The 16,545-nt window shown below is 39.8% G+C and overlaps 1 protein-coding gene across 4 annotated transcripts in view; it reads right to left on the minus strand.

Annotated features, from left to right (window-relative positions):
• Positions 1-16,545, minus strand: part of NHSL1 (NHS like 1) — a 156,105-nt gene that overhangs the window by 60,474 nt on the left and 79,086 nt on the right. The window lies entirely within an intron of this gene.

The following is a 16,545-nucleotide window of genomic DNA, read 5'->3' on the forward strand; positions in this document are numbered from 1 at the left end:
GACTTATACTCAGGGTATATGTTCCAAGACCCCTGGTGGATGCCTGAAACCACAGACAGTACCAAATCCTATCTATTGCTATGTTTTTTTCCTAGACATCTATACCTATGATAATGTTTGAGGTGTGACAGGAAAACTAGCAGGAGCTTCTTTTTCCTTTTTCACAATTTCTCAGATGGAAGATTCATTTTTACCATGGATCTTAGCAACGTCAGCATATGATTTTCTTTTGCTGTCCTTTTTAAGTCAAAAGCTTTCACCTTTTCACTTAAAGGAGACACTTGACAGCTTCTTTGGCATATCCAAATGGCCAACATTACTCCTCTTGTCCTTTGGGGCCATTATTAAGTAAAATAAGGGTGACTTGAATACAAGCACTGAGATGCTGACAGGCAATCTGATAACCAAGCTGGCTACAAACTGACTGATGGACGGGCAGTGTCTGCAGCGTGGATCCAATGGACAAAGGGAGGTTTCACGTCTTAGGCAGGATGGAGGGGGCTGTTGTGAGATTTCATCACACTGCTCAGAATGGCAAAAACTTTAAACTTATAAATTGTTCACGTCTGGAATTTTCCATTTAAAATTTTCAGACCATGGTTGACTGCAGGTAGCTGAAACTATGGAAAGTGAAACCACAAATAAGAGAGGACTACTTTAAACATGCTATTATCTACATGAGGAAAATGCAAGGTGCTTTGTGATGCTGATAAAAGTACGTGGACATTTTTATCACTGACTTCTGTAATTTGTCATGATGGATTTCTTCATATGCATAATTCCACAAAAGGAAGCATACGATGCAGTGAAAAATTTCCCAAGTTTATTATAAAGATTCTGAAATATAATCTGAAGGGGTAAAGTCCTTAAATAGATGGTTACTAAGTATGACCTGCTTAAATGAGAGGGAGATGGAGAAATAGAAGAAACAGAAATTGAATGCGAAGTGGAATAAGATGGGATTGTTTTTCTATTTCCCAAGAAAATGATACGGGAAGATGAGGGGATGCTAAAAGAAAAAAAGTAAGAAGTTTGTTGACTTCTTAGATTGCGTGAGAAAGGCAAAGAACTGACGGAAGAAGCAGTCATTCCTCTGTATCAGAAGGGGATTGGTTCCAGAACCCCAGAATATCAAAATCCATGCATACTAAACTCCTGCAAATCACAGACCCAGAAAGTCGGTTTTCTGTATAATGCAGGTTTCACACCCTGTGAATACTGTATTTTCCATTCTCATTTGGTTTCAGATGCAGAAAATACCTGAGTATTGTATTTTCCATTCGCATTTGGTTTCGGTTGCAGGACCCAGAATGTATGGAGGGCTGACTGTATTGAAAAAATCCATATAAGTGGACCCTCCAAGTTCAAATGTGTTGTGTTCAAGGGTCAACTGTATTTCAAACAAGCACTGCAGTGTGAAAAGCCAGAAGGACCAGTTCGTTAGGCCAGTTGTCATTTTTCAGGTCATGGGTAGTACTGACGTGTATGAGTATGAGCTCCTAGGAAAGTTTTGAAACATTCAGGTCAAAGCATAATTTGTTATTTCTAGCATGGTATTCTACATATACCATATTTTAAAAACTGAATGTGGTTTATTTTTAATAGCATTAAATCTTTTGCAACCTTCCTACTGTAATTCAAGGTCATTAAGCATTGGGAGGACTCCAGTCCCAAAGTTAATTATAAAAATAGCAGTCATGATGTACTGCTTCAGTGAGAAAGTCCTATGATGATCTAGAGTCTAAAAAATCTTTTTTCGGATGACTGATTTTTAAAGCTAATACTACTGACACTTTTTAAAACTGAAAGCCTCTTGTTATCATTACCTGATTTGTGTTTACAATAATTCTCTGAGAATTGAAGGAAAGCAGTTATTGTATCAGTCTTACAGATTCTGAAGCCCAGGTATAAAGTTTCTGGTAGATCGAAGTTTTTAAACTTCTATCTCAGTTAATAATCTACCGGATTATTAATAACAGGGTAAAAGGCCAGTTCTATCACAAACTTCATCTTAGTCCAGAAGGACTGAGAATACATAAGACTATAAACATTCATGTTTAGAAGAAAATGAATTCCAGCCCAATAGCTGAATGAAGTATTGTATAGCTAAATAATCTAGTTTGAGCTTTCGAATAAATACATAGGAAAAACTGACTGCACCTAAATATCATGTATTGTGAATATTAGAGAACTTATTTTCTTAATGAAAAATCAAACCAAAGTGCATTTAAAATAGAAGGGATTTATTTACCTACCCCTTCATAAATTTGTTGGGCTTGGCAATACTGGAAAAGAGAAAGAAATCACACTGATATAGTTAGGATTCTCCCTTGTCACTCATGCACGATGAATTTTCCAAAAATATGTTTAGATTTTCCATAAATTCTTCAAAGCAGTTGAACTTCAATTTATTTAAATTGTCTTCAACAATAAACAAACTAGAACATAATTAAAAGACAATAGATGTTCAAACATTTAAGTTACTCAGTTGTGTGTAGCATATCAAGGAGGTGAAAAGCTGTTTTAAATCTCAAAGACACTGTGTATTTAATACAGATCTTTTCAATGAATATTTTCCTTTATCATTTATAGTAGTTTTAAATAAGTTTCAAATAAATAGGCCCTTTTGGTTTATTATTAGACTAATGATTTATTCTTTTCTCCCTTCCCCTCTTTTTAGAGCAAGAGCTGTTTTATGTAGCTATACAGGAATATGTATAACAGCATAAAAGCATGCTTTTATATTTCAAGTATTAAACTCACATTTACCTCCTAATAAATGCAAATTCGAGCCCATAAGACCACTTCTTCACCAATTATCACTTCAGTGACACTTAGCATTCAAAGCGACATAAAACATAAAAAAGAGAAAATATATGTCTTTAACGAGTAAGCCCAAGACTTGCTAAAAGTTCTAAAAGTAAATATTTTATCTCTTAATGGAATCTATAAAGACAAAACATTCCAAGTAATAGAGTACCATGTGCTTAGCTGCAGGTGAAGCAAGAAAGAGAGGGCCAATATGAAACTATGCCAACTATCACCCTGGTGTCAGGGAAAAGGGAAATTTCCTGAAGGGACTAAGTCTTACTTTGCCTTAAAAAAGGAAGAGGAAGCCGGGCGTGGTGGCTCACGCCTGTAATCCCAACGTTTGGGAGGCCAAGGTGGGCGGATCACAAGGTCAGGAGTTCAAGACCAGCCTGTTCAACATGGTGACACTCCATCTCTATTAAAAATACAAAAATTAGCTGGGCGTGGTGGCGGGTGCCTGTAGTCCCAGCTACTCAGGAGGCTGAGGCAGGAGAACTGCTTGAACCTGGGAGGTGGAGGTTGCAGTGAGCTGAGATGGCACCACTGCACTCCAGCCTGGGTGACACAGTGGGACTCCATCTCAAAAAAAAAAAAAAGGAGGATGAAAGTTATCTAGACTTATACCACCAGAAAGTTGGAAAAGAGAAAGTCAAGCTGGTGACAATTATGTTTTCTTTCCAACCTCCAGGTTCAGTGATTCTCCTGACCTGTGCTTTGGCCAGCCATTTTTTCCTAAACCTCTGAATACTCCTCTTCCAGACAGTCAAGGCAGAGCTAGCTTGGAGAAAACATAGAATGAATACACAGAGGCATCAACACCAGTTTCTCAAGTCACCTTTGCCACCAACGAGAGAGAAGAGCAGCAGCAGTCAAGAGCTCCAACTCTGAAACTGGGTAGCTGTGTCTTGGAATCCTAACTTGTAGCTTGTAAAGGGTAGTGGGACTAAAGGGTTACATTCCAGCCTTCAAGGTGCTTACAGTTTAGCTGCCTGATTAAACAAATTCACAGGCCAATGTACAGAGCAGTGGCATCCCAAATTAAGGTACATCAGAATCCCCTGGAGGGCTTGTTGTAAAAATACTGCTGAGTCCACTCCCGTATCTGATTCAGTAGGTCTGGGATGGAGCCTGACAACTTGGATTCCTAGCAAGTCCTCAATCACTGCTGATGCAGCTGTCCTGTGAGCCACACCGTGAGAAAACTGTTTCAGAGTAAGGCAAATACCTAAAGAGAAGTAGAAATAAAATTAAAGGGATCAACATGATATCCATTTAGGGTGGATGTAAAAGTGAAAGAGGAGAAGTCTTCTCTACTCAGAGGAGGTGTTAGGTGGGGATCCCAAAGAGGGCAATAGAATTTTGCTTCCTACATATTCCACATGACAAATGATAAAATGCCCAAAGGAAAAGAGGGTTGGTCTGTTCTTTTTATCATGTCACAAATGATCCACACTCGCCAAGCGAATAACTTAAAAGGGAATATAGGATAAAGAATTTAGCTGATATGGTACAGATCAATGGTGGGGGAATGTTATATCTGGTATCTACTTTTAGTCCCTAAAGAATGCCATTTTGTTTCAGGAAAAGCTTTAGCTTTGCTACTGTAGAAATGTGTCTTACATGTCAAGATTTCCTTAAAATGCTTGGAGGGTTCTTATATTTATTTTAACATTTCAATCCAGCTGCAACTGCAGGGAAAACTTCCTGATCAGGCCTCCACCATCTCTCACCTGATGGTGACCTCCACCAGGTCTCCTACTTTGACACTCCTGTCTCCTTTACTGTGAACTTTCAACACACAATCAGATTGATCCATTTCAAACTAATGAGTCAGATTATGTCACTTCTAAGTTCAAATCTCTCCACGCCCTGAATGTAAAAGCCAAAATCTTCCTAATGGTTTCTAAGCCCTACATGATATGGCTCAATGTGGGTGGCTGGCTGGTGCTCAGTGAGTTCCTTAAATGAATGAATGATCTGTATTTGTTGGACAGTAGCGTGCTTGAAAGGGTACTGTAACTATATGACAAAGGTGATGGCCCCATTGGTCACCCAGGTAGATTTTATCCTCAGCCACATTTTCCACCTTCATTAACCCAAGGCATATGACCTGACCTCCCATTAAATGGGCCTCTTCTCCCATCCACAACTCACATATTTGAGTAATAAGAGGACGAGAGGAGAGTAGGTGGAACAGAATGAATAAGGAAGATGATGTCTGGTGCACCATCATGGTTATCTATCCAAGGAAATTTTGCCTCAGTAGAATTTCAGGGAAACTGACCAATCTAGGATTAAAAAGCTAACTGCATCATGGGCAACTCCCCAAAGCTTTCTAGTCAGACAGAACAGATGCCACAGGAAAGCTGCATTTTCAGAAAAAGCTTGCAGGCAAGTTTAGGCGGGGAGTAAGATGTAAGAGAGGAGGTGGTGACAGAATGCTACCTTTGAAATGGACAGGTTTCTTTGCCAGGGGAGGGGGAAAAAAAAGGAATGATAAGCAGACTGCCTAAAAATTATTTTATAATAACACAATTCCAAATGACTTCTCATTTACAATGTAAATATACAGTTTACATTGTATATTTAGCAAAATAAAATGACCAGGTTGGGAAGAACCACAGAGGGAAAATACACTACTAATTGTGGTCATCGGCTCAACAGTCAAACTGGAAATGAATTTGTTAACAATGCATTAACACATTTTAGAAAGACTGGTTTTCCCCCATGTCTTGGGACCAATATCTCTGTCACTGACATTAAACACCATAGACAATCTCATTTTATGTAGAAGGGTTAAAAATAAAAGGCCATTTTGATTAATATTCTTGCTCTGTGATTAATTCCTATTAGAGTGAAATTAAAACCTCCCAAAACAAAACAAAACAAATAAACAACAACAACAAAAAACCTTAGGAGTTAAACATTAAAAGTTGAGCCACTGGATAAACTGTCTGTTAGCTTTGTTTTTCATTGCACACCATGGCAAGAATTATTATTAAAATGTCATTTGCCATTGCAGAAAACCAGCTTTTAACATTTCTTCTTGTCACAGGCCCAGATTAATTTAAGAAGCCTTGAAGAACTAAATCTGATTTAAATTAAGGTGAGAGCTTTCTGATGCCATGATTAATGTGAGTGCGCTGAGAGTCTGTAAGTCCTAGTTGAGCACCACCAGAGAGAGCCGCCAAATTGGAGGCGATCTCATTTCACTTTAGAATTAAAAAGCCGTATCATTGGCAGCAGAGGAGCATCACCAAGGTTACTCAAGATCAAATCGCCTGCAAAGATTCTAAGCCAACACCGGAGACTTCGGTTGTATCGTGAATGATAACAAACCTTACCAACAGTACCTTCAATGTATCGTTTTTATGCTGCCCTGAGTGAAATATAGAGGCCACTCAAGTTACTTACTTTATCGGGAGTTAAAATAGAATTGCTGAAACAGCAGACTGGCTACAGACACAAAAACAAAACAAAAAGCCTTTTGTTTAAACAATCCGTAGTGCTTTGTTAAGACCTGGATCATTTAAATGACTGTCTTTGCCATTCTATCTTTTCTGTGTTGCTTACCGTTAAAAAAAAAAAAAAAAAAAAAAGGTATGGGGGTGGGGGCAACACGTCTCTTTAACTATCTGAAAAAGCAATGATTGTTCATTTTTCCTTTGCTCTTGCATCCAACTTCCCTCTCCCGAGTTAAGGACACCAAGGAAAGCACTTCTTTTGGAGTTACTGTACCCAGAGTAGTACTTAGTATTATAGAAAATTCCGTGCCATCAAATCAAATAGGAGAAGTTAAATAGCCCCTTTTTGTATATAATTCCCATTCTGTTAATCCCATATTTTTGTCTGCTCTTTTCTTTTTCTCAATAGGGCATTTAATCCATGGTTTCACCCGGCTGGGCAACTTTCCCTCAGGACAAAAATTCCAATAGAGCCAAATGAAATACCACACATATTTTTTTTAAGCCTTTAATAATATCATTTGTCTTTGAAAAGTCAACCTAATTAAATTCACAAGACCTGAGCGAGAGAGCACCAAATAAAGTCATCCTTTTCACCAAAGAACTAACAATATGGCGGGGGCCATATTGCAAGCAAGGCTCCCACACCATGTAATGAACAGCCTCGATCTCTGGCTCCGTCTCATAACACGCTTCCCCAATTCCCTCTAGGAGACAGAGGCCGCAACCTCCGACCCTCCGCTTTGCCCTGAGTTGACTGCCTCCTTCCTGCTTCTTCAGGGAACATCCTCCCATTCTCTTTCCATATCTGCAATCCTTTCCCCTCCTGCTGACTCCTTTTGTCTACGGCCCTGTTTTCATAAGCTCTAGTTTTTAAAACATGTAATAATATCAGCTGTACCCTGCCACCACCTCAAAATACTATCCCTTCCCTCTCTGCTCTGTTGGCATCATTCACTCACCTTTATTTCTTTAAAAAAATTACTTTTATTGTTTTTCTGCTTATAAAAATCCTTCTTATCTCAGGAAATCTGGCTTCTTAATCTAAAGACTTCCTTGAAACTGCCCTTTCAAAGGTCACCAATCACCACCTAACAACCGATTCAACAGCCTTTTCTTACAATGACTCTCTCCCCACCTGTGAGTGCCATGATGACTGCCTCATCCTGGCTGACTTTCTTCTTCCCCAGTTGTGCTCTTTTGCAGACTTCTCCCTCCCAGTGCCCTAAAGTAAAGCTTCCAAGCCTCAACCCCCCCTCCTCCTCACCACTGGCCCTCTCCATCCCCAGTCTCATCACTCCACATTCTCACTACTTGTTCCCCGGCTTTGACTCTGATCTCTCTCCTGTGTTTTAGGTGACTTTTCCAAACATTTTCAGGCCTTCTACAAACACAACAGTATTTGCAGTCCCAGTCACTGGACTGTGTGCTGGGGACACACAAGTGAAAAGACAAAGCCCTATTCCCACGGATGTTACTGTCAAGTGGGGAGATAAACATGCAAACACAATTATATAGTGTATCATAAGCAGTAGAATGGTGGAGTGTAAGCTTCCATGACAAGGTAGAAAAGGACTTCCTGGGGCTACCCAGGGAAAATCCAGGAAAGGTTGTGGGGGACTCTAGCACCCAAGGATGACTCACAAAGGGGAAACAGGAGTTGGCCAGGTGTGAGAGGTTGTGGTTCAGAAGGGAAAAAGTATGGCTTGGGACATGCAGTAGACAGAAAGAAGAACAAGACAAGCTAGCATTCCAACTGAAGGACTTTATCATTACACGTGAAGGCACAAAGTAAAAAAAATTGGGTGGAGGAGTAGAGATGTCTGGGGAGCAAAGGTGATTCCGCAGATGAGATGAGACAAACAGGCTTGAGTTCAGGAAGGTTTCTAGATGCTAAGAGCTTAGGTTATATTCTGTTAGTAATGGGGAGCTGGTAAAGAATTTTTAACTAGGGCAGGCTGACCAAGTTCATTTTAAAGATAACACCCAGGGTTGAGGCTTAATAATACCACCGCTATGAACCTTGCACATAAGCTAGTCATACATACATCTTATCTCTGGCTAGCTTTCAGCCTCTGGAGGAAAGCATTGACGACATTCATCTTTGATTGCACTATAACATCCAGCCCAGTGCTTCACTTGCAGTATGCACTTAGACAATTTTTCCATCCATACAAACTTAAGATTACACATCCCAGTTTGTCAGGACTTAGGCTCAGCCATCGGTAATATCTTTGTGTCAGTTAACTTCACACATATTACCCTTAAACAGTTAAATACTAAGAAGCCAATCAGAATTTTAGAGCTTAGAAGGGAACACAGAAATCATAAATTGTTTTTCAGAGGTGGAAGCCAAGTACGAAGATGGGACCTGACTTCCAATATCCTGCAGCTTGCCACTGACAACACTGCAACCAGAATTCTGGTCTCCCATCTCATCTTCTGGAATCACTAATGACAACAAAACAAGATGTCAGTGCTACTGCGGTTTTGCGAAATATGAGACAATTATACTTCCTTCCTCTGTTCAGTTGCTTTTTCAGAATAACATAGCACTCCTCCTGCCCCTCAATTCTATGCCAATATTTGTTTCAACCAGAAAATGATTTAAAATTGTATAAATGAATATAAGCGATCGAAAGTTTCTTGCTTGAATCTTAAGTGGCTGGGTGTGGTGGCTCACGTCTATAATCCCAGCACTTGGGGAGGCTGAGGTAGGCAGATCATCTGAGGTCAGGAGTTAGTGACCAGCCTGGCCAACATGGCAAAATCCCGTCTGTACTAAAAATACAAAAATTAGCTGGGCATGGTGGTGCACACCTGTAGTCCCAGCTACTTGGGATGCTGCGGCATGAGAATCACTTGAACCTAGGAGGCGGAGATTGCAGTGAGCCGAGATCACACCACTGCACTCCAGCCTGGGCACCAGAGCAAGACTCTGTCTCAAAAAAAAAAAAAAAAAAATTAGAATACCTTAGCCAGAGACATCTGACCTTCACCTTTTGCATATCAATTTTACTGAAGTATTCTTTGGGAAGTAGCAAACTAGGCAAATTGTAAACTCAGCTGCAAGTGCTAAATCATTAGTGTATTTATTAATTTCAAATGTTTATCTTTCCTTCCCTTGCAACCTGTGCCTATTTTTTTAAGTCTATTGAGTTACTAATAACCAATTATAACCCTAAAAATAAGCACCAAAAGCCATTAAGATGAAAGAATGGTTATAGATATTAATCAAACATGTCATGTGATGCTTCCTTTATTTCTCTTAGACTTATTTGAATTTTAATGAAATCAGGGGTGAGTGAGGAGACTTCAGGAGTAACCATGAAGTCACCACCTTTAGGCAACGATGAGCCAATTTGCATTTCTAAATTAACTGGCTAAAGAAACCAAATCCATCTTTGGCCATGAGATTCCCAGGGTGAGCTTTGTCCCTGTGAACTTCCATAAAGTGGAGGGCAGCTGAAAGGGCATCAAAGGGACAGGTCTCTTCAGTGCTCTTGAGGTCTGAGATCAGAATAGGCCAGCATGCGTGAGCACCAGGAACCCTTAACTTCTCTGGGTCTTGCTTTGCTTATCTACAAAATGGAAAGGGGGACTGACCAGAGGACTGGGCAGCTCCTTCCAGCTCCAGCATTCTAGGGGTCTTTCAGAGGTTGATGGTGAGTGGCGAAAGGCATCTTGCTCATGTGGATGAAATGAACCTGAGTATTAAGCGTCTGTCACTGTCATCAGAAGGTGTTCCTTGTTCTGTTCCTTTAGCCCTCCTCCCCACAGTATATCTCTGGAGCACAACGGGTAGGAAAGAAAGATCCAACTAAATCCTGAGGCCATTTGAGATTTGTAAAATTATATCTATGTTCCATTGCACTTCAATTAAAATGCACCCCTCCCTCCACAGACACTTATAACTTCCACATTCAGGGGCAGGTACATTGAGATATTAATACTTTACATGAATATGTTCATTTCATTCCCATGTAAACAGATATTATGGCCTTTATAGATGAGAAAATAAGATCAAAATGTTGAAGAAACAAACAAAATTAAACTCAAGTAACCTATACCTAGTATGTAACAAAGTCAGGATTGGAATTTAGATGTGACTCAAAATACTTCACATGACACCTGGACTTCTATTAGAAAACAGGAAGATGGCTGGGTGTGGAGGCTCACGCCTGTAATGCCAGCACTTTGGGAGGCCGAGGCAGGTGGACAACTTGAGCCCAGGAGTAAGACCAGACAGGGCAACAAGGCAAAACCCTATCTCTACAAATACAAAAGCTAGCTGGGCACGGTGTTGTGTGCCTGTAGTCCCAGCTACTCAGGGTGCTGAGGTGGGAGGATGGATTGGGCCCGGGAAGTCAAGGCTGCAGTGAGCCGTGATCACATTGCTGCACTCCAGCCTGGGCAACAGAGCAAGACCCTGTCTCAAAAAAAAAAAAAAAAGAAAGAAAGAAAGAAAGAAAAAAGAAAGGCAAGCAAGCAGGAACAGGAAGCTTCTGAAGTTTAGGTCACATTTTGACCTAGGTAATGGTTATACAGGTGTTCACTCTATTTCTCAAGCCATACACGTTTTATGTACCTCTCTGTGTTATATGTCATATTTTTTTAAAAGTTACAGAAAAAAAGATGAAGAATTCAATGTGGTTAGCACAAGGTGGGCAAAGCAGATGTCCATCTTGGGCCTGTCTGAGGTGGTGGGCAGATGCATCATGCCATGAGGGAGAGCTCGCAATCAATGTCCACAGGCCATTCCTACAAAGGCACCTCCTAGACAGTTCTGGGAAAGTGCCACAGGACCTTCAAGTGGAGAACCGATGGCGAAAGACAAGGGGTATCTGCGATATCTCAGGGACCCATGTGCTCTAGGCAGATAAGACAGACAAGCACCCTCATCAAATCCAGAAGGAGGCCCACAATCTCTCCCAAGACAAACATACTTGTCTACACCAAAAGGGAGCTAGGAGGCTTCATGACAACTAAGGGTGGATGCAGTCACCCTCAAAGTCTGCTGTCGGTAACTGTAGAGAAATCTGGCTGGAACAACTTGGAAATCTAGTCCATAATTTTAGGAAAGGTAAATCATTCTCCTTTTTTTTTGAGACAGTCTCACTCTGTCACCAGGCTGGAGTGAAGTGGCGCAATCTCAGCCCACTGCAGCCTCTGCCTCCCAGGTTCAAGTGATTCTCCTGCCTCAGCCTCCTGAGTAGGCTGGGACTACAGGCATGCGCCACCACACCCGGCTAATTTTTGTATTTTTAGTAGAGACGGGGTTTCACCATGTTGGCTAGGATGGTATCTATCTCCTGACCTCGTGATCCGCCCACCTTGGCCTCCCAAAGTGCTGGGATTATAGGCGTGAGCCACCGCGCCTGGATGGTAAATCATTCTTTAATGTTAAACAGGTTGATGTGTGCACCATTGTTTTTAATCACTTGCTGTAAGTAGTTATTTTTTCACATTGTGTAATAAATTCTCAACTCCTATCCTTTCAGGTATAATAAATATAACCCTCTGACTTTGAATGACATAGGCCAGATTCGACACTCCTCCTTGTGCTCACACTTTTTAAATTCTAGAGCCATGGAGCATGCTGACCTGCTAAAATGCATTTCTTCAGGAAAGAGCTGTGACTAGAGAACATTTCTGATGCCAACAACAGCTGCTCTGTGAACTAATTCAGGCAGGAATGTACACAGAGACAGTAACTAAAGTGCCTGTTAAACATACTGTGAGAAATTATGTTTATCTCTCTCTCAAGTTGGGCTTTTTGGGGATGGAGCCTTAAAAGTGACATGTCTTTATTTCAGCCTTTAATATGCTCATAGTTGTCAAATGAGGTCTACAGGTTACAAAAAAGCAACATCTGAGCCTCTCATTCAGCTTACTCCTATCTCTTGATTTCTTTTCCACTTAGTTGTAGCCCTTTCCATAAAGCTAAAAACTATGCAGATAAAAATTTAGCCAGATTTAGGTTACTTATCATCACAGCTATCTCCAATGAAGTTCATGAAGGATTCAAACAATGATGGATGTAAAAAGGGTGGACTTCTTCTGGAAAGTCAGTAAGAAGCTGAGTGAATTCTTCACAGATAATGGGATCCATCTTCAAAAATTTATTTTTTGTTGCTAGCCAGATGTCTATTGAAGCAAATATTAAAATGCCATTTTTAAATCTGGGTAAATGTTGAGTATCTCTTATCCGAAATGCTTGGGACCAGAAATGTTTCCGATTTGGGTTTTTTTCTGATTTTGGAATATTTGCATTATAACTACTGAGTGAGAATCCCTAATCCCAAAACCCAAAATGCTCAAATGAGTACTTCCTTTGAGCATCATGTCAGTGCTCAAAAAGTTTTGGATTTTGGAGCATTTCAGATTTCTAATTTTCAGATTAGGGATGTTCAACCTGTACATGTTTGTATCTTCATTAGCAGTGAATCATTACCTAAATCTCCAGTAACAAATCAACAAACAAAACCAAGACATTTAATCTAAGCCTGTGACCATCAAATTTTATCAAAGTCTCCAGAGACTCTCCAGCTGTAAATACAAAAGATATCTGCTATATTCGGATCAGAGTAGAGCGAAATTATACATGGACAAGAGCCTGCTCCAAATGCCATTTTACACATCTTGAAAGACTATCTCCTCTCTCATGTGGGGATGGGAGCAGGAGGGAGTGGGGGAGTGAGGGGACCTCCCAGTGCTTTTCTTTGTTCTCTGACTGAGCCCTCTCTCCCTGTGTGCACAATGTACCTCATGCACACCTCCATCACACTACTGCCTGTTTACTACTGTAAGACAGTAAGCTTGCAGTAGCAAACCTCAAGACAAACTTTGCTACAAGCTGCTGCCAAGACAGCAGGCCTGGCTCTTTAAAATTGAGGACCCAGGAACTTTCATCCATTCATTTAAACACTCCTGGCATAGAACAGAACAGATGCTCAGTATTGATTAATTTATGTCTATTATCTGCTTTTATGTACTAAGTCAAACTCAGTTTTTTCACAAAACATTTTCCAGTAATTCTGTGGCTTCTTCAGTTAATCTGTTAACTACTAAGGATTTATGCATTGTTTTAAAACGTGTATGTTTACATTTCATTATGCATTTATTGATACTCGCTGTGTCGTTTCCCTTCACACTTTATGGTTCCCAAGAGTAGACTAGCTCCCCATAAAAACTGACAGACTAATTCATACAATAAGCATTTAATGGCGATGAAAAAGCAATAGCCTGTTTAATATTAAAGAATGGTATTCTTTTCTTAAAATTATGGACACAGTAAGAATAGAAGAAGAAACAATTAGATTACTCACTTTGAATACCTAGCTACCTTTCTATATTTTTAAGTAGAGAATGCTGAGGTTGAATGAACTTAGACTGATAATTCATATAACATCAAATCTTAATAGTGCCACATATTTAGAGACTGATTTTTTTTAATCTTCACTGATAATGAGGTAATAAATATCTTGCACTCATGTTGTGTTTATTTCAGGTTGCTAAGATGATATAGGGGAAGAGGTACGTGAAGTTCTGTACATGTGGTTAAAAGTAAATAACTGAGAACAAAAGAACTCAGATAATCTTTCTCATTTCATCCTTCCCAACCACTGTTCATAAGTCTATAATTTACCTAAAATCTCTTACGAAGTTTTTAAATCCAGACTTTAAAGGTTGCGCTCCAGGAATTTTCCAAAGTTATTAATTTTATTAATAGTAAATCCCTTTGACGAACCATTTTAGAGCATTAAAGCAATTATGAAAGCATTTATCTTTTCAAAATAAAATGCAAGTTTAGGCAAAACCAGTGGGGATAGATGATACTTCATATAGATGTACTGCATAGTCAAAAAGAAAAGCAGAAATGCCTATAAACAGATGTTCAGTTTTTCAAGGGGAGAAAAGTCAAGTCCTGATCTGGAACTTGAAAATACATGAAATGGGAGTGAAGCACAGTTTCCTGGAGAGTGATCAAAAACAGTCGAGCCTGAATATTCAAACTCACACATACCTTCACGAAAGCGTTTTCTACAAGCCAGACCATGTAGTGCTCTGTTGCTTAGGAGCTGGGCAGAGAAATGCTAACGAGGCATTGCCTCAGGGATTTGTCCTGGGAACGGTGCCATTTGACATTCTTATTAGTAATTTGGTGGAGGAAGGTGAACTATAAGTAGAGAAGTTCCTGGTCACAATTTACTAAAGATAAATCACAAGGAAGTAAAGGGATCTAGAAGAAACTTTGGTTGGATTTAGGTACATTAAGGGACCAATATTATGACAGCAACAAAGCTCAAAGCACAACTCCAAGGCCATTTACAAACGAACCAAACGAATGCCATTCTTCTTATTTAGGACTGAAGTCACTAAAGACAGAGGTTACTCAGGCTAAATAAAAAGGGAAACCAACAATGCCCTCATTTCTGGATAGTCCAATAGCAAAGCTATGAGATACAAGATACTGGAAGATACATTAGATAATCTAAGCATTACAAAAGATTAAAGGAACAAAAAATAGAACCATGATCTGAAATGTCTGCACAGTTCTGTTCAGAACACCAAATCTATGGTGAACCTATGGATAGCTATTCTTTGTCTCTCCAAGCACAAGTTATCTGCCCTCTTTAATTCCCATACAGCAATTTTTAGTTTGTCTCCTCAGTATTTTCCACATTGTGTTTGAGAGCTAGGACCCTGCCTTTGTACTCTGCACTTCTGCCAGAATAACAGATTCCCAATAAATAAATCATTGTTAAAGGCAGTATAGTGTAGCAGTTAAGAATATGAGCTCCACAGCCTCAGACTGTCCAAGTTTAAATCCTGGTCCTACTGCTAATTAACTTGGAGATCTTGGGAAAGTTTCTAATCGTTGTGCTTCCATTTTTCCATCTGCAACAGTAACAGTAAGCAGTAGGATCACTGGGAAAATTAGATGAGATAATACATTCAGTGGGCTTAGAACAGTATCTGGCATTAGAGTTAAGTGTTTAATAAATGTTATCAGTCATCATAGTGGTGGTACATTAAAGAATGAATCACTTCATAAGTGACTGACATACAAGATAAAATTATTTTTCTAGACTTTCCTTGAATCAATGACAGAATTTCTCCCAAAGTCAAGTCTTCCACAATTAGATAAAATACAGGAGCCCCAGTTAAATTACATTTCAGATAAATAACAAATACTTCTTTGGTATACTAATGTCCCAAATACTGCATGGTAGGAGAAGTCTGGTAGGAGCAGCATCTGGTAGAATAAGAAGTTTGGTTTGTTGTACTAAGAAAAAGTCTCTGAATTTTACAAGTCACTCCTTCCTCTTTGAAGAACTACTTTCCTTCTTTATCACCTTTAGGCTGCCCTCCTTGCCACACATTTACTTTTTAACATCAACAATAAATTGGGCCGGGTGCAGTGGCTCATGCCTGTAATCCTAGCATGTTGGGAGGCTGAGGTGGGTGGATCACATGAGGTCAGGAGTTTGAGACTAGCCTGGGCAAAGTGGTGAAACCCCATCTCTACTAAAAATACAAAAATTAGCCAGGTGTGGTGATGCACTCCTGTAATCCCAGCTACTCAGAAGGCTGAGGCAGGAGAATGGCTCAAACCTGGGAGGTGGAGGTTGCAGTGAGCCGAGATCACGCCACTGCACTCCAGCCTGGGTGACAGAGTGAGACTCCATCTCATTAAGAAAAACAAACCACAATAAATTGAAGTAAAAATGAGAATTTTAAACTAGATATAGGAATACACTCTTCCTATATTTTCTACTTGACCAAGTATACCTTGCTCATCTGCTGGCAGAACCTAGGCTCAGAGGAGCCCAGTTGGGTGATACCCCAGTTCTGATAAATCAAACCATTTAGCATGTCTTCAAAGTCTATATATAGGTCCTTTTTCCAGCCAGCTTGAACTAAACAGAACAAACAAGTGTGTTCAAAAAAACAAATTGGTTTTGAATACTTACAATGGTTTTAAAAAGACAGTGGCAAAACTGCCCATGTCAGCAGTGGTTTATTTGGATCAAATTAACACTGGCGGTTTAAACATGCTAAAGTGTTTCTAAGAAGGTGTGGGCTCCTGGAAACAGATTTGCATATCTGCCAATAGGCAAGTTTCTGCAGAGACCAGAACATCTTAGGCATGTGTATTATCCCATTTTCACACTGCTGAAAAAGATATACCCAAGACTGGGAAATTTATAAAGAAAAAGAGGTTTAATGGACTCACAGTTCCACATGGCTGGGGAGGCCGCACAAT

This window comes from Pan troglodytes, chromosome 5 (genome assembly GCF_028858775.2).
Source record: "Pan troglodytes isolate AG18354 chromosome 5, NHGRI_mPanTro3-v2.0_pri, whole genome shotgun sequence".
NCBI lineage: Eukaryota > Metazoa > Chordata > Mammalia > Primates > Hominidae > Pan > Pan troglodytes.